This window comes from Helianthus annuus, chromosome 3, assembly GCF_002127325.2.
Source record: "Helianthus annuus cultivar XRQ/B chromosome 3, HanXRQr2.0-SUNRISE, whole genome shotgun sequence".
In the NCBI taxonomy this organism is placed as follows: Eukaryota; Viridiplantae; Streptophyta; class Magnoliopsida; order Asterales; family Asteraceae; genus Helianthus; species Helianthus annuus.
In genome coordinates this window covers 123,533,296-123,558,302 of record NC_035435.2, presented here as the reverse complement: position 1 = coordinate 123,558,302, position 25,007 = coordinate 123,533,296, and the positions used below count along the sequence as shown (strand labels likewise).

General features: G+C 38.7%; 1 long non-coding RNA gene across 6 annotated transcripts; it reads left to right on the top strand.

Moving 5' to 3' along the window:
- The first annotated feature begins 770 nt into the window (after positions 1–770).
- On the top strand, positions 771–2,369 carry LOC110890451. Of its 6 annotated transcripts, XR_002564505.2 has the most exons (4): positions 771–976; positions 1,108–1,939; positions 2,012–2,096; positions 2,160–2,369. It is a non-coding gene; the product is annotated as an uncharacterized LOC110890451 (long non-coding RNA). The 6 variants fall into 6 exon arrangements; XR_002564504.2 differs by having other exon boundaries at positions 1,108–2,096; XR_004889805.1 differs by having other exon boundaries at positions 772–976; positions 2,012–2,369.
- Positions 2,370–25,007: the final 22,638 nt, after the last annotated feature.

The following is a 25,007-nucleotide window of genomic DNA, read 5'->3' as shown; positions in this document are numbered from 1 at the left end:
TCTTCAATTGATATATATTTTTTTGAACATCGATTTTCTTACACTAATTCACTTTTGATGAGGTTTGAACTCTTGACCTTAAAGGGAGGAACACCTTAACTTTAAAAATTTTGTCACTTGAACCCAACCCTTCACCCACCTGACATGGTTTATTAAGGGACATATGACCAATTTATGTTGACCATTGTATAATTTCATATCTATACATCGATATTTATTATTTTATAAACATACTAATATTAAGCCCCTGCGTTGCAGTGATTGTTGTAAAACTGTGTCAAGTATTAACATTAGATAAAGATGAAAAACTTTGGGTTAAAAGTAAAAGACAAAGGGTCTAAATTGTAAAATTGAAGTTATTTATTAATCTTAGATAAAGATAAGGATAAAAATAAATGATAGCTATATATTAGTTATTAATATTAACATTAAAAGAAAATTATTAAATAATTATAAATAAAATTTATGAGGTTGAAGGAGAGAATGTCATGTGCCATTATTTGAAGTCTTTTACTATAAGTTAGATTAGATTTGTATTTTATTAAAAACTAACAAAAGCTATAATTTTGATTTTCTAACTAAATATACAATATTAAATATCCTATAAATTCTAACTTTATCTTTTATAATATTATATATGTTTTTATTTGTATATTTAGAGTTAATAAGTCTAAAGTTTAAATAAATGTTGGTATTATCAGAATTAAAAAAATTTGAATAGCAAGTCCCTCCAATATCTTGATCATTTGATTCTTAAAAAAAATAAATAGTCCCGCTCTGGCGCTTCCTCCAAATATTTTGAATCCCCACACCCAAATTAAAGTTACCCTAGCCCGCTCACTTCTCCCAACCGAATTGATCATCAGCATTTGCTCTGTACCGTCTCCCCTAAATTGATCGTCGCTAAATCGATCTCTCGTTTGCAACTCTGTTGGAAATCATCCTCTTCGCTCTTTAATCATCATCGTAAGTACAGGTCCGTTCAATCTTTCTTCCCGAGTTCGTTTTTTTCCCGATTTGGTTCTAAAAGTTTCTGCTATAAGTTGCTTAATTTTGTGTGATCTATTTTATATTTTGAGTTTTGGATAGTGGTTTTTTTATTTGCAGGTTGTCTTGACCTTGAATCGTTATAGCTGAGCGGAGTTTTACTTTTGGCTACTAAAACAAATCCCAATTGTTCCCGTGTTCCACCAATTGTTTAGGCCTTTTGAAACTGCTCCAGCTAGGTACCATTATTCAATTTTTTTTCTTTTTTGTAAGAAACGTATTTGTTTTGACAAGTTACCTCAATACTCACACATGTATATATATTCTAATTAGCATTTTCTTTATATTTATTCCTTTTAGATATGTAGCCTTTTGCTTCACTTATGGAGTCTCATAATGAATTAGTATTGTGGTTTTTTCGGTTTAGCTTTAAAATGAGCATATATAAATGAACTCAAGTTTTCTAGTCATTAAGATTTTTATAAGGCAATGAATGGTCTGATCAAATTGGTCAAGCATCATGGCTTTTGAATTTTCACTGTTAATTATTTGATTTTTATTTCCCATAAGGATGGATAATGGGTTAACTAGATTAGTTGTTACTAGTGTTTGGTTGAGCACAGAAGGTGCACAGCATCTCCAGGTTTGAAGTCATTCATATGAGTTTTTGTTATCAAAAGTTAATACACATTTTGTATTATAAAGTAAAAGTCATCTACCGGTAAAAGTTTGATTTTATAGTATCTTTTACGTGTTTAGGAAAGAGTTAGCATGACATGTTGGGCCAACTTATTCATGATGAGGATGACCCAACTGTTTCCATACTATAGACAACAACGGTTTCAGAATATTGTGTTGTGTTTCATGACAAAACTAACATGTTTGGAGAAGATCTGAGTCTTACATATGGTTCTGTGTTGTTCATGATGCTCAAAGCTCAATATCCATGGAGGTAGCGTACTGTTTTCAAGTTTTGGTTTATTTTATTGTAGTTTCTACAACTTGACATGTTTCTTATTGCTAGAAATCCAATGTGCATATCAAATACAAACACCATACCTAGAGCGGTTTGTTCATTTGGAATTTGACATCTCTAATTCCGGATTATCGTAAGTTATTTTTCAATACCATAGCTTGATCACACCAATTAAAATCGATTTTTTTTATTTCAGATACGAAAATGGGAACATGTTGGAGCCTAGTGTGAGAGCCTATGTGAAGTTGTGGATGAGGCTCTAATATAATTACATTACACCAAACAACATGTTTTAGAGATTTTTATTTGTTCTATTGACTTGTTTTGTATTCATGTATTGTAGCATACTATGTTTGGATTTATATTTGTATTGAATATATTTTTGGTAATCTAAGTTTTGTATTCACCAATAATGCTTTGTTACCACGCGTTAAGCGAACACTAAATCCAGTCGTTAAAGGGTTTTTATGAAAGATTTAACTGTTGCAAATAGTTGTTTTTTTAGTAATGTTGGAGACTATTTTTTAGTTGTTAACAGAGGATATTAGAGACTATTTTTGAAGACTGATTTTCAGACTCTAATAAAAATAATCTGGACAAAACGACATAGTATCTGAGATTATCTTTCAGTCCCTAAAGAAGTGATTTTCATTTTCTAAAGAAATGCTTTAAGGACTGAAATATCATAGTATCAAAGACTTGTTTTCAGTCACAAAATAGTTGTATCGAGGACTGAAATGATGTGGTACTGGGAAACACATTTAGGACTGATTTATATGTGTTAGAGATTGAATGTTAGTTCCTGTTGGTGCCATGCAATAGGGACTGATGTTCAGTTACAAAAACTACTATTTAGGACTAGGCAATTGTCACTGACTGGGGACTGGCAAATCAGTCCCAGATAACCTTTAGAGACTGATTTTAATGTATCAGAGACTGATTTTTCAGTCTCAGATGCTCATTTTTTCTTTAGTGAAATTAAAATAACATTCTGGAATTTGAGATAAAAATGATAAGGTTTGACCCGTTTCGGAAAACTTACGTAAACTAGTTACATAAGTTTAACCGTACGCGTATAAGCGATATCGGGTAACCGGATGAGTCACGAACAAGTTCTATATGCCAATATACTTTAAATAAGTTGTAATCTCATTAGGATATCAAATAATATGCACGTTAAGGTTTTAAAATCAAACTATGCCTCATAAGGGCGTTTTAGTCATTTTACGACGTATAAAAGGAACTTGCGTATAAACTGATGTTATGATCATGATCATTCTGTAAAAATACTTTATTTATGATATAATATCAGTAGGATATCAAACATATGTGAGTTTTATGATATAAGACCAAACTATGCACCGAAGGGGCTTTTTGGTCATTATGAACATAGTTTGAAAACTTATTTGGAAATCTGAGTTAAGATCATTTACCTACCGTGAAAACATTGTAAATAAGTTATAGTATCAGTAGGTAACAAGTTTTGATTGATAGTTATGGTTTAAAACCATACTATGCGCCAAAAGGGCGTTTTGATCATTATATGACGTTATTTGCGATATTTAATCAAAACTCAGGTTAGGAACTGATTTGATATCACAAAATATTTTAACTATGATATTATATCAGTAGGTAATGAGTTTGATATGATAAATTATGTTTGAAACCATTCTAGGTACCGAAAGGGCATTTTGGTCAATTTAAAACATAATTTGCGATCTCGTATGAAAACTCAGTTTATGATCACTTTAATAACATCAAAATATGTTAATTACATTAACATATTAGTTGGTAAACTATTTGCAAGTTCGTTAATGATTAAAACCTTATTAATTGTAAAAAGGGCAATTTGGTTAAAGTATGACATAATAACGGAACTTCCATTAAACTCAGAATACGATTATGATTTTGTAATATAACCTCAGAGGGTTATGCTACATCAAATTATGATCATAATGCAACCTTAAATCAGTAGGTAACTTGTCACACCCCAACCGATGGCGGAATCATCGGGGCATGGCACTGAGTGAAACAGATTGTCCAGAAGTTTCCACAACAACTATCATTACTATTTAGTTTAAATAATACGTCCCATACCGTATCCCAAATAGTAAAACGAATTATTACAGATAACAACTAGTCAAATGTTCTGTTCCGACAACTCAGATTCAAATATAAATATAGATATTGTTCAAGTGCTTCTAGAGACTCGATCTGCAAGATCTACAGACAACTATGCTCTAGACGCTTATTCTAAGCTCGCCTTCCTAGCAGATAAGCATCCTAATTGCCTGTCACATACGTTAAAAATAAAGTCAATACATAAAATGTAAAGGTGAGCATACAAGTTTGATAGTAGCATATAGAGTTCGAAATTATTTACGCATAACCAGCACGTACACAGAGGAAAACGAAGCATGTTAATTATCGACATGGATCTATCGATACCAATGACTGCGGGTTGACTGCCGGAGGCAGTTCGCAATACATGATTACCACCGTAATCCATGCAAGTAATTGTCCTTAACAACCCCCGTGTGAACGGGTGCTGAGTCCAAACTATAGTACTATCATCGTTAAGGCAGGTAGACAGCATTCCACGTGTAAACATAACAACAAGCATTCATTTAGTCACGTAATACATGCAGGACAGTTAGCGTTTAAAGTAATTGAGTGGTGTGTTCGATTGTGATTTAGATAAGTAACGTATGTAACACCCAAAAGTGCTAAAGCAAAAAGGGTTCGAGTATACTCACAGCGATTGATGGATTGAAGGGAGCGCTTGAGAGTAGGGTTAGCCTGAATTGTTCGATAGCATAATGATGAGTAACACGTGAAATGGATACAAGTGTTAATGGGTCGAACGGTCTGGTCGATCGAATGGTAGGTTCGATCGGACGGGCTGTTCGTTCGGTTTGACAGTCCATTTGGACACCCTGTTCGGTCCGCCGGTAGGCTCGATCGGTTGGGCTGTTCGAGTGGATTGTTTCTTCCTCTGAGTAGGATGTGTTTGTGTATGATGGCTTGACCTTTTGAAGTTTTCGTTGTAGTATCGGAGAACGTTGAAGTGTTCTTACCTTTCAGGTCGATTGATCGAACGGGTCGTTCGATCGGCCGGCTTAACTGATCGGTTAGGTACTTCAGTAGTGAGTCCTCAGCAGGATGTCACCTGATCGGACAACATGTTCGATCGGGTGGCACTCCAATACGTCGAACGAGTTGAAAATCGATTAAGTGTTGAAGCATAGTATCTCATGATCCGAAGAGTAATTCAACCCAAACCGTAGTTCGATCGAACCGCACTTCGTTCAATACTAGGCTTCATGAAATTGTTAAAGTGTGGGGCCATGCGCTAGCCGATCGGCTGGCCTGGTCCATCGGCTGACATGTCTGATCAGTTGGGTTGTTCGTTCGAATAGCCTGTCCGATCGGTCAGCATCCTGACCTGGTCGGCCTGTTCGTCTAACACTTGGCTGTTCTGATTGTTTGACGTTATATCGAGGTAATTCGACAACGAGTTGAACCATTGTACCTTCGCTCTTACTTGTTTCCCCTGCTCGGACAGGAATCACCCAAGTCCGTCTGGTGAACGGTTCGGAACGTAGTTTATAGTTTAACCCAAAATTGGTGAACCTCGTAGGTAGAATCCGGATCTTGAAAAAACCCAACTATTCGAATGATTAGTGAGTCGGCTCAAGCTCCGTTTCTACCGGTTTGAAGGCATTGAGTGTAAAAGAGTTGAAAGAAGGTTGGAAAATCCATCTTTCAATCCTTTACGTCATGTAAATGTTTAGATCTAGGATAGATCTTTGTTTGTTTATGTGGAAATCGGTTAGATCTAAGCTATTCTTGGTGGATTGAGGTCGAGACATGAAGTTCTTCAAGAACACCATGATGACTGATGACGTCATCCTAGAATGCTTGAATCTTGGTGATTTCACGGTTAAAAGTCGAGATTTGAAAGATAGAAAGGTGTAGGAGCGTGTATTGATCAAGAAAGTACAAGATTTAGGATGAAATCTTACCGGGATTGAGAGAAATCTGAGAAAAGAAGGGGAGCACGAGCTGGTCGGTTAGAGAGTTTCCAAAAGTGGAAAGAATGACAATGACAGGGCTATTTATAGGCTTCCCAAAGAGGAAAGGGCTGGCCGATCGGCCAGGCACCCCGATCGGACAGCCTGCTCGATCGGATAGTCCGTCCGATCGGCTGGGCTGTTCGATCGGCTAGGAGCCTGATCGATCAACAGCCTGTTTTGTGCGTTTGGTGCGACGATTTCTGATATTTTGATTTCGATTGAAGACGATACGAATACGATAGAGTTTCCTATTCAAATTACTTTTAATCCCAACCACTATATCTACATACAAGCATCTATATCTTGCACTGTCTCTTCTCTACCAAATTATCATGATTTTGATTTCGATTGAGTTCGATTGAGTTTCGAGTTTCGATTCGATTGATCACCACTCATACATATAGGAAGCACGCACAAGTAACACGTAAGGCACACACACACGTAAAATAACACCAAAGTCGCATAATTGAGTTTCGAGTGATGATTCGATTAGCTTGATTATTGATTGATTGACTTTATCGCATTGTTACTTCCTACTATTCACAGTCGTAAAGCGTTTCGCGTCGATTAAACATTCGATTCGTTCGATTACTTTGATTAACAACACTTACTCCACATAATACAATTAATAAAACATAAAATAGACTAATTACAGTCAAAGAAGTCAAACTTGACTTGGGCTTTGACTTTGACTTTGACATTTGAAAACACAGGGTGTTACAGCCTCCCCTTGTTTAGGGAATTTCGTCCCAAAATTAGGCTGAAAGCTGCACAGCACCGTGAATCATCTTGGAGTACTTTCTCTCTAGACTTTCATTTGAACAACTGCGGGTACTTCGCCTTCATGTCGCTTTCGAGTGCCCAAGTGAACTCGGCGCCTCATTTGCCTTCCCATCGGACTTTCACGATAGGGATGCGCGAGCGTCTGAGTTGCTTGGTTTGGCGATCCATGATTTCGACAGGCTTCTCCACGAAGTGTAGCGTTTCGTTTACTTGAAGGTCATCGAGAGGTACAATCAGATCATGGTCAGCTAGACACTTTCGGAGGTTCGACACATGGAAAGTTGGGTGGACATTACTAAGTTCCTCCGGTAGTTCGAGTCTGTAGGCGACTTTTCCGATTCTTTCCTGAATCCTAAAAGGTCCAACATATCGAGGCGCTAGTTTCCCTTTCTTGCCGAATCTGACCACACCCTTCCAAGGTGATACCTTTAGGAGTACGTAGTCGCCAACGTCAAATTCAAGGGGCTTGCGTCTTCTATTGGCGTAACTTTTCTGTCTATCCCTGGCTTTCGACAAGTTGTCTTGAATCTGGAGGATTTTGTCAGTCGTCTCTTGTAGTAGCTCGGGACCGGTTAGTTGCGAATGACCGATCTCGTGCCACACAATAGGTGAACGACATCTTCTTCCATATAAGGCCTCGAATGGTGCCATTTGTATGCTGGCATGATAGCTGTTGTTGTACGAGAATTCGACTAACAGTAGGTATTTGTTCCAACTACCACCGAAGTCTATGACACACGCGCGGAGCATATCTTCAAGGGTACGGATCGTTCTTTCAGTCTGTCCGTTGGTTTGAGGATGGAATGCGGTACTTAGGTTAAGCGATGTACCGAGAGCTGCTTGGAACGTTTCCCACAATCGTGAGGTAAACCGAGCATCATGGTCAGAGATGATGTCACGAGGCGTACCATGATTACAAATGATCTTATCCGCGTAGATTCGGGCTAGTCGTTCTACCTTGTAGTCTTCCCGTATTGGCAAGAAGTGGGCTGATTTGGTCAGACGATCAACTATAACCCAAATGCTGTCGTGACCTGATGGCGTGGGCGGAAGTTTGGTTACGAAATCCATAGCTATACTTTCCCACTTCCATATAGGGATTGGAGGTTGTTCGAGTAAGCTAGAAGGTTGTTGATGTTCGACCTTAACTCTTGCACAAGTTAGCAACTTCCAACATAGAGAGCAATATCCCGTTTCATGCCCGGCCACTAGTACTTGTAATGAAGGTCCTGGTACATTTTATCGGCACCGGGGTGAATAGAGTATCGGGATTTGTGGGCTTCGTCCATTAAAATCTTTCGCATTTCGGTTCGCTTAGGGATCCAAATTCGGTCCAGATAATAAAAGATCCCATTTGCTTTGCTTACAAGCTGAGCTCCATCGTGATAGATCCTCTCTTTCCTCAAAGTGCGTTCGGTAAAACAAGCATGCTGGGCTTTGCGGATGAGGGTTTCGAGATCATGCTGGGCTTGGGTATTGTGGATACTGAGCAAATAACTCCGTCTGCTGAGCGCGTCGGCAACAACATTTGCCTTGCCTGGGTGATAACGAATCTCACAGTCGTAATCATTAAGAAGTTCTACCCATCGGCGTTGACGCAAGTTAAGTTCTTTCTGATTAAAGATGTGTTGTAAACTCCTGTGATCGGTGAAGATAGTACACTTGGTACCATACAGGTAGTGTCGCCAAATCTTCAATGCAAAAACAACTGCGCCTAGCTCGAGATCATGGGTTGTATAATTCTTCTCGTGGATTTTGAGCTGACGAGATGCGTAAGCTATGACCTTGCCCCGTTGCATGAGAACACAGCCAAGACCAAGGTTGGAAGCATCACAATAGACAATGAAATCGTTGTTTCCGTCTGGCAACGTGAGAACAGGAGCATTGCAGAGCATATGCTTGAGGGCTTGAAAGGCAGACTCTTGTTCAGTTCCCCAAACAAAAGGCTTGTCTTTATGGGTAAGGGCGGTAAGCGGCACAACGATCTTTAAGAATCCTTCGATAAACCGTCGATAATAGCCCGCTAGTCCGAGGAAAGAACGGATTTCAGATGGGTTCTTAGGCGTAATCCAACTCTTAACTGCTTCAATCTTCGCGGGATCGACATGAATACCTTGACTATTAACAATGTGACCCAGAAACTGAACCTCCTCCAGCCAGAATTCACACTTGGAGAACTTGGCATAGAGTTGATTCCCCTGGAGTAGCTCGAGAACCAAACGTAGATGTTGCGCGTGTTCGGCTTTCGATTTGGAGTAAATCAAGACATCGTCGATGAACACGATGACGAAACGGTCTAGAAATGGCTTACACATGCGATTCATCAGATCCATGAAAACTGCGGGTGCGTTGGTTAAACCAAAAGGCATAACAACGAATTCATAATGGCCATAACGAGTTCGAAAAGCGGTTTTGGGGATGTCTTCCTCTTGAATGCGCAATTGATGATAGCCTGAACGTAGATCGATCTTCGAGAAACACTTGGCACCTTGCAGCTGATCAAATAAGTCATCGATTCGAGGCAAAGGGTAACGGTTCTTGATTGTTAGCTTATTCAATTCCCGATAATCGATGCACATCCTGAACGACCAATCCTTCTTTTTAACGAAAAGGACTGGTGCGCCCCAAGGAGAGGTGCTCGGGCGAATAAATCCTTTTTTGAGCAATTCCTGGAGTTGGTTCGAGAGTTCCCTCATTTCGGATGGAGCGAGTCGATAAGGGGCTTTGGCAACGGGGTTAGCTCCAGGAATGAGGTCGATACGAAAGTCGATATCACGACTTGGCGGTAGTCCAGGAAGATCGTCAGGGAACACCTGAGGAAATTCACGGACCACTGGGACGTCTTCGACTTCAGCCTTCTTTTTCTTTTCTTTCTCCGCTACTACAATGTTGGCCAAGAAAGCTCTGTATTCCTTGCGGAGATACTTGCTAGCTTGGATGCATGTCATGAGCTTGAGACCTTTCGAAGCTGTTTCACCGTACACACATAATAAATCACCATTTGCGAGCGAGAATCGAATTATTTTATCGAAGCACACAACTTCAGCATGGTTTTCGCGAAGAAAGTCCATGCCTACTATGACGTCGAAACTTCCGAGCTGCATCGGAATAAGGTCAATTGGGAAGATGTGATTGTTAAGCTCGAGAGTACAATCACGGAGAACAGAGTTAACGGCGACAGTTCTTCCAGTAGCGACTTCGACTTCGAATGACGAGGGGAGATAAGAGCGCTTACGACTAAGGAGCTTCTCGAATTCAAATGACACAAAGCTGTTATCGGCTCCAGTATCAAACAAACACAGTGCATAAATACCATTCACAAGGAACGTACCATTAACCACGTTGTTGTCAGCCTGGGCTTGACGAGCATTGATGTTGAAGGTTCTGGCACGGGCTGCTTGCTGCTGCTGGGGTTGCTGCTGCTGCTGGGGCTCTTGTTTCACAACCCTGTTTGGGCACATGTTTACAAAATGGTTAGGGTCACCACATGGAAAGCAGACTCGAGCATTGACCGCGGGTGCTTGAGCTGCGTGTTGGCCTTGAGGGGCTGGGAGTAGAGCTTGATGAGCAGTGGCTTGCACTGGGGCTTGACGAGGACCATAGCGACAGTTAGCAGTGAAATGATCGTATAGATTGCAATGAGCACAGAAGCGACAGGCGAGTCCCACCGGACGATGATATGAGCATGTCGGGCAGAGCGGGTGGGGACCTGTGTAAGTGCGCTTTGCTGGCGGTGCATTGGTCACTGGTGCTGGTCGATGATGAGACTGCTGCTGAGCCTGTACGGCTTGCAGAGGGGCAGCAGTTGTTGTGACAGCATAGTTCTTGTTGCTGGAGCTGCTGTTGTTGTGCTTCTTCTTGCGACGTGATGACTTGGATGGTTGAGTAGTGGTAGTGTCAGCGGTCGGTGCAGTAGTAGCTTAATGCAGAGACTTGGATGGCCTATCCCAGAAACCAGACTTTACCCGCTTGTCATTGATCTCGGCGACAAGCAAGTAGGTCTCCTCAATTGATGATGTCTTGACGGCGTGAACAAAGTCGGCAACACAATCCGGTAGAGCTCGAATGTACTTCATGATGGCCATGTCTGGCGTCTTGACTTGATCGGGACAGATAATGCTAAGCTGTTTGAAGCGAACAGTCAAGACAACGTTGTCTCCGTCCTTCTGCCTGATGTTCCAAAACTCGTCCTCCAGCTTTTGGCGTTCATGGGGAGGGCAGAATCCATCCATCATGATGGCCTTCAGCTCTTCCCAAGTCAGCTCATAAGCTGCATCATTCCCGCGTTTGTTTCGTTCAGCCGTCCACCAGTCTAGAGCTCAGGACTGGAAGACACCGGTCGCATTGAGGGTATGGAGATTTTCAGGACAGCCGCTTTGGTGCAGAGTGACTTCAACCGAATCAAACCATTGAAACATGGCGGTAGGGCCATCTTCTCCAGTGAATTCTTTTGGTCCGCATGCCTTGAACTGTTTGAAGCTGAAAACAGTCTTGTTAGCATCTTTAGGAGCTTCGGTTCTCGACTCCTCAGAAGATTTGCTGACGTTTTCATAGACATCGCTCACAGCTTTTGCCACTTGCTTGGCGATGATAGTAGCAAGACGCCTGTCTCTCTTCTCTTGGCGGGTAAATGGGGTTCGGTGTCCGGATGACGACATGGTCTGCAACAGACATCGTCGTAGGTCTCAAACACATCAAAATCGAATCACACCTCGCACGTCTACTACTTACTAAAGCTCAGGAACACGTCGAAACATGTATCACATAAACACATAAGCACATAGTCACAGATTCACGTAGTCACAGAAGCACATAAGCACGTAGAGCACAGAGACACATAAACATAGAAGCACATTCCTGTTTGATTATAGAGGCAGTCAGAATACAGAAACCTATTATTCAAGTTCGCGTGTCGTTCATGTATAGTGATCGCGTATGGCATATCGAGTGGTATAATATAGTCGTATAGCATGTCGAGTCTTAACATAATGTCGTTTAGATTTGTAGCGACTTGTTAGCGTATTGAGGTAGGAAAGAAATGCGAGTCGTGCGTGTCGATCGAAGTTGTAGCAAAAATCGAGTAATTCTCCAAAAATTTAAACACATAAACACATAAAATCGACGAATGCTCAGAGTCGGCAGTTGCGGGCTCAGAATCGAAACACATAAAATCGAGGGACAGATTGTCTGCGGCTATTAGACATCGACTACCCAAGGCGATTCGACTATTTGCAGTAGACTTGGCGTCACTTTTTCGACTTTCGGGATCGTGTTTCTGCCTCGATTCTTGGGCATTCAACACGTATTCCCTAGGTCATACTTGTGAATTCAGGTCGTTGGAGTCCGTCGAGGCCTTGGTGAGATGGAATAAAATTTAGAACAAGTTGTCAAGGTTAGGGTTTCACCCCTAGCTTAGCAACTTCTTCCTTGTTTTAACGAAACCGAGGAGATTATTCATCAAAATATGGATTTCACTCCTGATTTGGTATAATTCTCCTCGTCCGTTATTGAAAATAAATGTGGAAATCATCGATAATTTGATAAAATCAGCATTGACCAAGCAATTCAGTCGAGAGTTTGCGGCTTTCACACCTATTCCTGACTAAATCGCTAGACCCCATTTGAAAATCTGAGTGCAGTGATAGCGAAGAATAATAGAATATCACATAAGCTTGGTCTGTTGGTTCCTAACTATAGTCTAGGTCTCTAGGACAGTGACCCGGACTAGGTCGTGTCTAGCCTAATTCCCTATAGTTATGGCTCTGATACCAATCTGTCACACCCCAACCGATGGCGGAATTATCGGGGCATGGCGCTGAGCGAAACAGATTGTCCAGAAGTTTCCACAACAACTATCATTACTATTTAGTTTAAATAATATGTCCCATACCGTATCCCAAATAGTAAAAACGAATTATTACAGATAACAACTAGTCAAATGTTCTGTTGCGACAACTCAGATTCAAATATAAATATAGACAACTATGCTCTAGACGCTTATTCTAAGCTCGCCTTCCTAGCGGATAAGCATCCTAATTGCCTGTCACATACGTTAAAAATAAAGTCAATACATAAAATGTAAAGGTGAGCATACAAGTTTGATAGTAGCATATAGAGTTCGAAATTGTTTACGCATAACCAGCACGTACATAGAGGAAAACGAAGCATGTTAATTATCGACATGGATCTATCGATACCAATGACTGCGGGTTGACTACCCGAGGCAGTTCGCAATACATGATTACCACCGTAATCCATGCAAGTAATTGTCCTTAACATCCCCCGTGTGAACGGGTGCTGAGTCCAAACTATAGTACTATCGTCGTTAAGGCAGGTAGACAGCATTCCACGTGTAAACATAACAACAAGCATTCATTTAGTCACGTAATACATGCAGGACGGTTATCGTTTAAAGTAATTGAGTAGTGTGTTCGATTGTGATTTAGATAAGTAACGTATGTAACACCCAAAAGTGCTAAAGCAAAAAGGGTTCGAGTATACTCACAGTGATTGATGGATTGAAGGGAGCGCTTGAGAGTAGGGTTAGCCTGAAAAGTTTGATAGCATAATGATGAGTAACGCGTGAAACGGATACAAGTGTTAATGGGTCGAACGGTATGGTCGATCGAACGGTAGGTTCGATCGGACGAGCTGTTCGTTCGGTTTGACATTCCGTTCGGGCACCCTGTTCGGTCCGTCGGTAGGCTCGATCGGTTGGGCTGTTCGAGTGGATTGTTTCTTCCTCTGAGTAGGATGTGTTTGTGTATGGTGGCTTGACCTTTTGAAGTTTACGTTGTAGTATCTGAGAACATTGAAGTGTTCTTACCTTTCAGGTCGATCGATCGAACGGGCCGTTCGATCAGCCGGCTTAACCGATCGGTTAGGTACTTCAGTAGTGAGTCCTCAGCAGGATGTCACCTGATCGGACGACATGTTCGATCGGGTGGCACTCCAATACGTCGAACGAGTTGAAAATCGATTAAGTGTTGAAGCATAGTATCTCATGATCCGAATAGTAATTCAATCCAAACCGTAGTTCGATCGAACCGCACTTCGTTCAATACTAGGCTTCATGAAATTGTTAATGTGTGGGGCCATGCGCTAGCCGATCGGCTGGCCTGGTCGATCGGCTGACATGTCCGATCGGTTGGGCTGTTCCTTCGAATAGCCTGTCCGATCGGTCAGCATCCTGACCTGGTCGGCCTGTTCGTCTAACACTTGGCTGTTTTGATTTTTTGACGTAATATCGAGGTAATTCGACAACGAGTTGAACCATGGTACCTTCGCTCTTACTTGTTTCCCCTGCTCGGACAGGAATCACCCAAGTCCGGCCGGTGAACGGTTCGGAACGTAGTTTATAGTTTAACCCGAAATCGGTGAACCTCGTAGGTAGAATCCGGATCTTGAACCACCCAACTATTCAAATGATTAGTGAGTCTGCTCAAGCTCCATTTCTACCGGTTTAAAGGCGTTTAGTGTAAAAGAGTTGAAAGAAGGTTGGAAAATCCATCTTTCAATCATTTACGTCGTGTAAATGTTTAGATCTAGGATAGATCTTTGTTTGTTTATGTGGAAATCCGTTAGATCTAAGCTATTCTTGGTAGATTGAGGTCGAGACATGAAGTTCTTCAAGAACACCATGATGACATCATCCTAGAATGCGTGAATCTTGGTGATTTCACGGTTAAAAGTCGAGATTTGAAAGATAGAAAGGTGTAGGAGCGTGTATTGATCAAGAAAGTACAAGATTTACGATGAAATCTTACCGGGATTGAGAGAAATCTGAGAAAAGAAGGGGAGCACGAGCTGGTCGGTCAGAGAGTTTCCAAAAGTGGAAAGAATGACAATGATAGGGCTATTTATAGGCTTCCCAAAGAGGAAAGGGTTGGCCGATCGGCCAGGCACCCCGATCGGACAGCCTACTCGATCGGACAGTCTGTCCGATCGGCTGTGCTGTTCGATCGGCTAGGAGCCTGATCGATCAACAGCCTGTTTTGTGCGTTTGGTGCGACGATTTCTGATATTTTGATTTCGATTGAAGACGATATGAATACGATAGAGTTCCTATTCAAATTACTTTTAATCCCAACCACTATATCTACATACAAGCATCTATATCTTGCACTGTCTCTTCTCTACCAAATTATCATGATTTCGATTTCGATTGAGTTCGATTGAGTTTCGAGTTTCGATTCGATTGATCATCACTCATACATAAAGTAAGCACGCACAGGTAACACGTAAGACACACACACACACGTAAAATAACACCAAAGTCGCATAATTGAGTTTCGAGTGATGATTCGGTTAGCTTGATTATTGATTGATTGACTTTATCGCATTGTTACTTCCTACTATTCACAGTGGTAAAGCGTTTCGCGTCGATTAAACATTCGATTTGTTCGATTACTTTGATTAACAACACTTACTCCACATAATACAATTAATAAAACATAAAATAGACTAATTACAGTCAAAGAAGTCAAACTTGACTTGGGCTTTGACATTTGAAAACACAGGGTGTTACATAACTAATCTAAATCGGGTCAGAATCGAAAGTCAAGTCACTTGGAGCAGCATTTCGAAGTAAGTTTTTCATCAATGGACTCGTATCATCGTTCTGATCAAAAGCCCTAAAAATATGTTTGTAATTTGGAAAAAAGCTTAACTCCGTTAAGTTTTTTTTAACGGGGGACCATTGTAGGAAAAATAGGTGAAAGGTGGGATTGGTGTGGGGAAATATTCTGAGGTGTGATTATTAATGGCCAATAAAGTCTAGGTGAAATTATTACAAGCCAATTCCCCTTAATAAAATAATACCAAACAAAATTACAAATATAAAATCATTGATTTTACTAATAATAACAAATTCTTAAAATCTTTTTTAAAAATAATTCAAAAAATATATAACTAGAAACATATAACATCATAATATAGTTAACTTATTTATCATCATACAACCTCCCAGCTATTCAGTCATATTTTTTTCTATCTTATATTACTAAATAAATAAAAATTAATATAAAATCATATCCTACTTTAAATGTCGAATAAAGTACTTCTATTTTTCTAATAAAATATTATGCTTAAATTTAAATTGTTAATTTAAGATATTTTTAAATAATTCCAAATTATTTATCACCAAAACCAAACTTTGTATTAATATATTATGTATTTTTATTTTCATTATAAAAACATTATTATATCGATTTTATTACATAATTTTTAAACAAATTGTATATAACTTTCAATATTATTTTATATATAAAATTAGATTTATCACAAATTTTTTAAATAAAATTTATATTTTATCACTCAAATGACTGCTTATTTACTTCTTAAATAACATGTTTGACCACTGTATCTTATTTTCAATAATTATCTCCGCAATCACCATATCTATCGCGTACCGAGTATATCAATTAGTTTTTTAAATATAAGTTTCTTATCATTTCGTATATAAAATCATATTTATTCAAGCCGTGTAATACGCGAGGATTTTTAAAGATATACCTTTTTTATTATTTGGTAAACAGTATTACATTTATTCGGCCCGTATAATACACATGGTTTTAAAGATATAACTTTTTTTTATTATTTGGTATATAAAATTACATTTATTCAACCCGTACAATAAAGATATAATTTTTTTTATTATTTGGTATATAAAATTACATTTATTCAACCCGTACAATATGGTTCTTATAGATATAATTTTTAATTATTTAATATATAAAATTATATTTATTCAACTCGTGTAATAAAGAATGTTATTTAATATATAAAATTTATTTATTTAACTCATGTAATAACTGGGGTTATAGTTTTTTTTATATCCCCAAATTCTTAGCATTGAAAAATGAACTACATCCAATATAGTCAAACTAGTGGAATTTCCCGCACATTGTGCGGGATTTGGAATCCGGTAATTGTTAGTACAATATTTTATTCTAATTTTGAAAGATGATACATAATAATTCACTCCAAAGGATTAAGTAAGATCGAGTAAGATATTTGTGCATAGTTGTATGATGAGGAAATGAATTCGTACGGGGTTAGCAATAGTAATAAATTGGCTTAAAGCTTGTTTGAAATAAAAGCAGTGAGGACAAACCAATAATTGGGGTCGAGTTAACTTAATTTTTATAAAGAAAACAAAAATAAATATTGCCTAAATGAAAAAAGACAACGAAAAACCCTCATATTCAGTTCTTGTTTTTCCCTTTTGTAGTCACCACAATACTCATGACTTTTCATCTTCAACCAAAAGAAAACTTGCAGGTTTCAAAACAATATTCGAAAGTTACATGTCCTTGTTTCCAATCATCATTATCATACCTTCATCCTAATCTTGCTCAGTCTTCGTTGCTTGTATGGACGCCAAAGCTTCCTTTTCACAACACTGAATGGGGCCAGACCACCACAGCCATGGACTCCGGTCGCAACCATCGTCATACCTAAAGAAGTTCTGATACCATGAAAGATAATTGATTTTGATATCTCTCTTCATTCCCCAAAACCTCTATAAATACAAAAACTATCTCCACAATATATGGAAGGAGATAAGTGTAAAATAAATACAAATCTATTTTCTAAAATACAAAATATATCGGCCTAATCTAATAGCTTTGTCGCTCCGAAAACTCTAGAGGGCAAGGATGCTGCAAGAGGTGGTGTTCATTGAGCAGTGATTTTCAACGATTTTCGCCGGCTGTGGTGGAGGTTACAGATTAGTGGAGTCGTTGTCTCTGGTAGGTCCGCTGTCGGTTATGGTGAGTTGGTGACAATGGTGAAGCCCATTGTTATCGATCTCGTAAATGTCTGTGTTCGGTTTTACAGTTTTGAGTTTCAATGCAGTTACACACATCTGATTCCACATCAAAGCACTCAATCATAAAGTTGTGAAGCTTTAGATCCATCTAAACGGTGTATGACAGTGGAACTGTGGAAGAAGTGAAGAACTGAAGAAGCCATGTGATGTTAGGGAAAAAGCAAAAAAAGCAGGAGACAACACGTGGAAAGCTAGAGCAACGTGCAGATGCAGAAAGAAAACAACTCAGTTTTAACGTGGCCGAATGAGAAGATGACACGCGAACAAATAGCTGTAGTAAACGACAAAACTAAAACACTGTAGCCAAGAATTGTTATATTATAGAATAGAATAGAATAGAATATAGAAGAAAAATAATAGAGTAAACTGTCATTTTGGTCCCTGTGGTTTGGCCAGTTTTGCCACTTTAGTCCAAATCTCAAACTTATTACATCTGGGTCCCTGTGGTTTGCATTTTGTTGCCATTTTAGTCCAAAAGTGAAATTTGACCAGAATCCCCAAATTAAAACCCTCTGTTTTGTCTTTACCATCAGGGGCATTTTGGTCATTTTAGAATTATTATAACTAAATATTGATTAAATCTTTTTCTATTTATAATTAAACATAATATCATTTGTCTCTCTCCTCTCTCTCTCTTTCATCAATCTGATTACAGACAGATCTTGAAAATTCTTTCAATCCTCATCTCTCTCTACATCTCACCTTCTTCATTTCAATCCTCATCTCTTTCAAGAACTAAAAAAGCTGAAACAAACAACTATCTTGATCACTTTTACGGGATATTTGATAAATACAATAAGCCGATTAACAACAACATCAATCCGATTACAGATCTTGAAAATTCTTTCAGTGGCAGTGGTGTTCGAGAGATCTTGAAAATTCTTTCGGTCGATTCAGATCAACCCAAGTCGATTCAGATCTTGAAAAATCTTTCAGATCTTGAAACTCAGGGACGACGGCGGTGGGGGAGTTCGGTGGCGGTGGTGTTCGAGAGAGAGGAGAGAGAGAAAAGAGAGATGATGGCAGTGGGATGGTGGTGTTGGCGGCAGTGGGATGGTGGTGGTGGGGATGATGCGGCGGTAGGGGTGGGGGTGGGGGTGGGGGTGTGGTGGTTGTAGTTCAGAGAAGAGATAGAGAGAGAGAGAGAAGAGAGAGAGGCAGAGGGGTGTTAGAGAGAGAGAAAGAGTTTTGTCATGTGCTGAAGAAGAAGAAGAACGATGGTGACAGGCAGTGGGGGTGGTGTCTCGTGCTGAAGAAGAAGAACGATGATGGATTGATTGGATCTGAACTTGCTTTTCTTCGCCTCTCCAATTCAATCGATTCTGCTTGTGCCAAGGTATGATTGCTGGAGTGATTGCTTGTTGTGTTTGTGGATTGATCTGGATAATTGAACTGATTTTGATTGGATTTGTATATGAATTGATTGGAATAGATGTTCGATTGTGTGGAATTAGAATATGTTTCTCGTGTTTTTGAATGTTTCTCCTTCCTGTTCACTTCTTCATCTGAAACAGCAAGGATTTTTGTTCAGTCACACAGATCTTGGCATTTGCTTCGATTTTGAATGTTTCTCCCCTGAACAGCAAGGATTGATCTGGATAAATTGAAGATAATCTGCTGACCAATTTATTAGGGAATTAAATATAAATAGTTTAATTATTAATATGTCATAATAAATTGAGATGGACAAAAATGCCCCTGCACTAAAGGACAAAATAAACAGCTTTCAACAGTCAAAAAAGGGGTTTTTTGGATTTTGGACTAAAATGGCAACAAAATGCAAACCACAGGGACCCAGATATAATAAGTTTGAGATTTGGAGTAAAGTGGCAAAACTGGCCAAACCACATGGACCAAAAAAAATAATATATTTCAAACATTTTTTATATTCATAAATTCTTACCAATATAATCAACCGAATAAAACCCTCGTAAAACCCACACGAGTACTCAACCCGCAATCAAATCCCCTAATCACTTTCTCATTTGCCCTAGCTTCTCCATTTCTCTGTTTCTCAGCAGTCGCGATACGAATCCGTTCGGTGATTCAACACTCATTGGCGCACCGTTCGTCGAGCATCGAGGTAAGTTTCTCTTTCGTTCGACGCACCGTTCGTTGATTGTCTCATCTCATGCTGGTTTGTACGGTGATTTTATGTTGATTATATCATTCTAATTTCTAAGCTAGTAAGCTGTTTCTTCAGTGATTTATTTTGATTTTTCGTTGTAAGCTGTTGGTTCCATGATTTGTTGTGATTATCTCGTTTTAAGCTGTTTGTTCCGTGATTTATCTTGATTTTCTCGTTATAAGCTGTCTGTTCCGTGATATAATTTTGATTTTCTCGTTCGAAGTTGTTTGTTCGGTAATTCATGTTGATTATCTCGTTATAAATGTTGGATTAATCGGTTAGTTACGGTTCACGGGTCACACGGCTAGCACGTTATCGGGTCACGGTTTAATTAGTTAATTGGTCAAGTGGGTTTAAAGGCATCTTCATAGTGTTCACGTTGACTTCATGGCTCATGAAGTCTTTATTCCTATTTTATATAATAGTTTAATTAGTAAGGAATTAGTATGAGGTTTGACCGAATCTCTAGCAAGTATACGTTGCATTTTGTTTGAGTAGAAGATTGGGTCATCAGAGGTACTGATTTTTAGGATAGAATATTAGTTTATTCTGTTTTTTATTCTCATGTATGTATGGCTATTTAAAGCCTTTTTGTTTAATGAATAGATGTACCCCATTTTCATTTTGAAACAGCAGCTTGCATTCTCTGTCACATATACTACATACATATACGTGAGTTTGTGTGTGTTGTGAGAGTGTTTAGTGAGGGACCTGAACCAATAATAAACTGTTTGTACACGGTGATTTTATGTTGATTATATCGTTTTAAGCTGTTTGTTCCGTGATATATTTTGTTTTTCTCGTTCTAAGCTTTATTCCAGGATTCGTCTTGATTATCGCGTTCTAAGCTGTTCATTCCATGATTTTATGTTAATTATCTGGTTCTAAGCTGTTTGTTCCGGGATTTATTCTTATAATTTCATTGTAAGATGTTTGTTCCGTGATTTATTCTTATTATCTCGCTGTAAGCTGTTTATTCCGTGATTGATGCTGATTATCTCGTTCTAAGCTGTTTGTTCTGTGATTTATGTTGATCATCTCGTTCTAAGCTGTTTGTTCCGAGATTGATGTATATTATCTCGTTCTAAGCTGCTTGTTCCTTGATTCAAGTTCATGTTGATTATCTCGTTCCTAGCTGTTTGTTCGGTGAGTCATGTTAATTATCTCGTTCTAATCTGTTTGTTCCGTGATTCGTTTTGATTACTTGTTTGCGTTATCTTTTGTCAGGCGTGAATCTGCGATAACTAGGTTTTTATTCATGCTTCGTGTATGATTTTTCGGTTGAAGTTATTTGTTTACATTTTCACAAGAAAATCTGTTTACTATCTATCATACCATAAGCTGAAGATATGTTTGGTGCTTTTGATACTTGTATTAAATATGTATCGTATGGTACAAGTAACATAAACATACAATAATATACAACATGGTTGACGAGGTACAACACTTCCAAGCTTGCTAGAGATTATGGCAAACCTCTTAAGAAAGTATATACCATGAACTTTGATATTGAAATAGATTAATGCTACAGGTCACATCTGGTGTAATTTATATTGAACTAGACCTAAAAGCTCGGCTCGAGCTTGCTTCAATATTGCTTAAATGAGCCAAAGCTCGGACTGAGCCCGGCTCGCCAATGTTATCAGCATTATTATTATATTGTATAGAGTAAAGTACAGTTTCACTCCCTGAGGTTAACACCCGCTCGCAGGTTCAGTCCCTATATCAAAAAAAATCAACACTTCAGTCCTGACGTTGTCAATTTGATTCAATTAAACCCCTGCACCAAACTTCTGTTAGTCAACTGTTTGGATTATGGTTTAAAGACCATACTACCCTAAAGGGACCGAAACTGCGATACGAATAAGTCAAAACCCCTTTTAGTCCCCTCTCCACACAACCACCACCAGCCGCCACCCCTCACCGCCGGAAAAATCAACCTGTTACCTGAAAACTCAATCTGTTGTAGAGTACCTGTGGATAAAAAGACGCTTAACACTACACCAACCCTGTATCGCGTATTCAAATAGTCCCAAGAGTGTTAGCCGGAAAAATCAACTGGTTGCCGGAAATGGAGAAGATGGAGAAGAGGGGAGGACTAAATTGTTTAATTTGGGGCTTTCAGAGGGATGGTATGCGCTATATTGGGTTAGAAAATACGAAATGACGATATTGCCCTTCATTTTTTAAGTAAAAAGACAACAATACCCTGGTCAACTAACGGTTGACTGACGGCTGTTTGGTGCGGGGGTTTAATTGAATCAAATTGACAACGTTCTGCGAGCGGGTGTTAGCCTCAGGGACTAAAACTGTATTTTACTCTATTATATATAAAAAAATAAAATCTTGTTTGGGCTCGTTTAGGCTCGCGAGCCTAAACGAGCTTTGTATTCCAGGCTCAAGCTCGGGCTCGATAACTAAACGAATTCTATTTCACGCTTGAGCTCGGGCTCGTTAAAGCTCAGCTCGTTCGAGCTTTTAACCGAGCCGATAACGAGTAGCTCTCGAGTTTGTGAGCTTGTTTACACCCTTATGCAAAGTGCTCCACAGCATACATGATTTTATTTGTTTAACGTTCATTGCCGTTATTTCTATTATATTGATTGTTTCTAAGCATGATTTTGAAGTCAAATAAAGATTAATTTTATCAGTTTAAAGTTCATTTAGCCTGTTGTACTTTTTTGTTCTTGTTGTTGATCATATATATTTTTTTTTATTTAAATTAACTTTATATTTGTGGTACATTTCCTGGTGAAACGATATAATTTTGATTTTGTTCCGTAGTTTTCAATAGCGCACGCTTTTCACGCCTAGGCGATTTTTCTGAGCGATGCGCTTTAAATGCGCTCTTACTTCCAAGGTAATTATAGCGCAGCCCGTGCACAATTAACACTAATTAATCTTTTTTTATTCGTAAATTCCTCATATTCTGAAATATTTATCAGCATATTACCAATCGATTCTATCACTAATAATCCAAATCTCGGTTCAAATTTTTCATCCGATGGTTTTGAAGATTGATGAATAACTTTTGGTCCTCAAGTTTTACTATTTATTACTTTATGAACGTTTTGTTTTCACGTATGAACATTTTGGTTATTTGAGAAGACTTTGGTACTTTATGTTGAAGATTATGGTATTGGAATATTTTGGTATTTGAAGAAAGTGTTATTTCCATGACATTCTACTTTCTTAACTTTTATATTTGCAGTGTTAATTTCTCCAAACGCCTTCTGTTCGCAACCTAAGATTAGTGAAATCTTAATTCAGTTTGCTTTTAATGCTGAACAGGGTGTTATGAAGACAGTTAATGTTTATGAACCGCCCAAACTGGTTAGAAATGAATTTACGATGTGGAAGCAGCGAATGAAGGATTTTCTGAACATATTCGATGCTGCCTTATGGAGCTCTATTAGAGATGGTCCTCATGTTCCAAAGATGAATCTTACTCATGATGAAAACATGAAGAGAATCGATGTTGATGAGAAGGCCCGTGCGATATTAGCCATGGCTCTTTCCGATGACATATACCGAGGGCTATTGCATTGTAAGAGTGCTAAGGAGTTATGGGATAGCTTATGTGAGGAGTACGAAGAATCCCCTGATGTTCTAGCGAATAGGGCGCAGTTACTGATTCAACAATATGAAATGTTTGGTTACGTTTCCGGAGAGTCCATGACGCAACAGTTTGAGAGATTCGTGTCATTGGTGAGCGAGCTCAAATTTCGTGGAGTAATCTATGATAACGAATGTCTGGTAAACAAGTTTATGAGATCTCTTCCTGATCGTTGGAGCACGTACACGATGGTAATTAGAGAATCCAAAGATCTCACCAAAATGACACTAACTCAGCTACATGGTCTGTTGGAGACGTATGAGTTAGAACTGAATAAGGATAAGAAGATTAGCCAAGGGAGTACACAAGTTGATGATGATACACCTTCACCACAAACTTTTATATTATTTGAAGAAAATCTTCTTTTTGAGGATCTGGAACAATTTCATCCGGATGACTTGGAAGAGATGGATTTAAAGTACCAAATGGCGATGTTGAATCTAAGACGTAAAAGGTTCATCGAACGAACTGGAAGGGACATTGTTGGAAACCTTACGTCTGAGTATATTAAGTCCAGGGCAACATGTTGCAAGTGCCAGAAGATAGGACACTTTGCTAGAGAGTGCAAATCACCCGTAGCAAAACCAAGGTGAAGATGTTGACTGGATTTCTTTTAGTCAAGTGTGTGAAAATACTTTTATGATGGACACAAAGGATACTCTTTTAACGGTACTTGAAAACTTATGCTCGCTTGCATGTATTGAAAAGGTTATTAGTAACAAAGACTAATCGTTAAACTTGATGTTATGACTTAGGAGCTTAAAAGTGAGTTTGATTTCTTATTATTGTGGTTTTCTATTAAGAACTGTGTTCATACTTTGTATACCCTTTTATGATCTTGACCTTGGTTTTAAAAAGGGAGAGGCGCACAAAAACGACGAGGTCTAAAAATGAGGCATGAAGCCCACAGCGTAGAAGCAGTGGGCTTTTTGTACCCGAGGCGCACGGGACTATAAATATTTATATATATCTATAGGTTTTTAGCATCCGATATTCAAAATATAGCTATAAATAAGGTTTACATATGATTTTACCTTGGTGTACAAACCAAAAAACCTATTGTATAACACTTTGATGAATAAAAACAACATAAACACGCCCAAATTACATAAGGCGCAAGGTACACCTTTTAAAACCTAGATCTTGACCTTCACCAAGTTTTGAAGAGCTAATTGCTGATTATGAAAATGGGATCTACGTCCTGCTCTCATAAAACCCTTTCTATTAAAGCCTTAAACATGATTTTGCAGTTTTGCTATTAGAATTTTATAATTTTTGGTAGCTGGACACTTTGTCTATGTCTTTACTATATATATATCGCGTTTACAACTTCTGAGGATCCTGCTAGTATACCAAATGGTATAATTTTGATGTTTGTTGCATGGATTTATATCGTTATGGTGTACCACTGTACCTGAACTGTATTGTTTTGATTTGTCAATACCGTTGTTGATCCATAATAATATGATTTTGAAAGCTTTTACAAGGCTATAGATCCTAACATGCCAACTTAAGGTTGGAACACAACTGGACCCGGCTGCCCAAACCGTGACCAGTCAGTCTGTAACTGGCCTGAAAACGTTGAGATCTTTGGCTTTTTAAATTTTTTC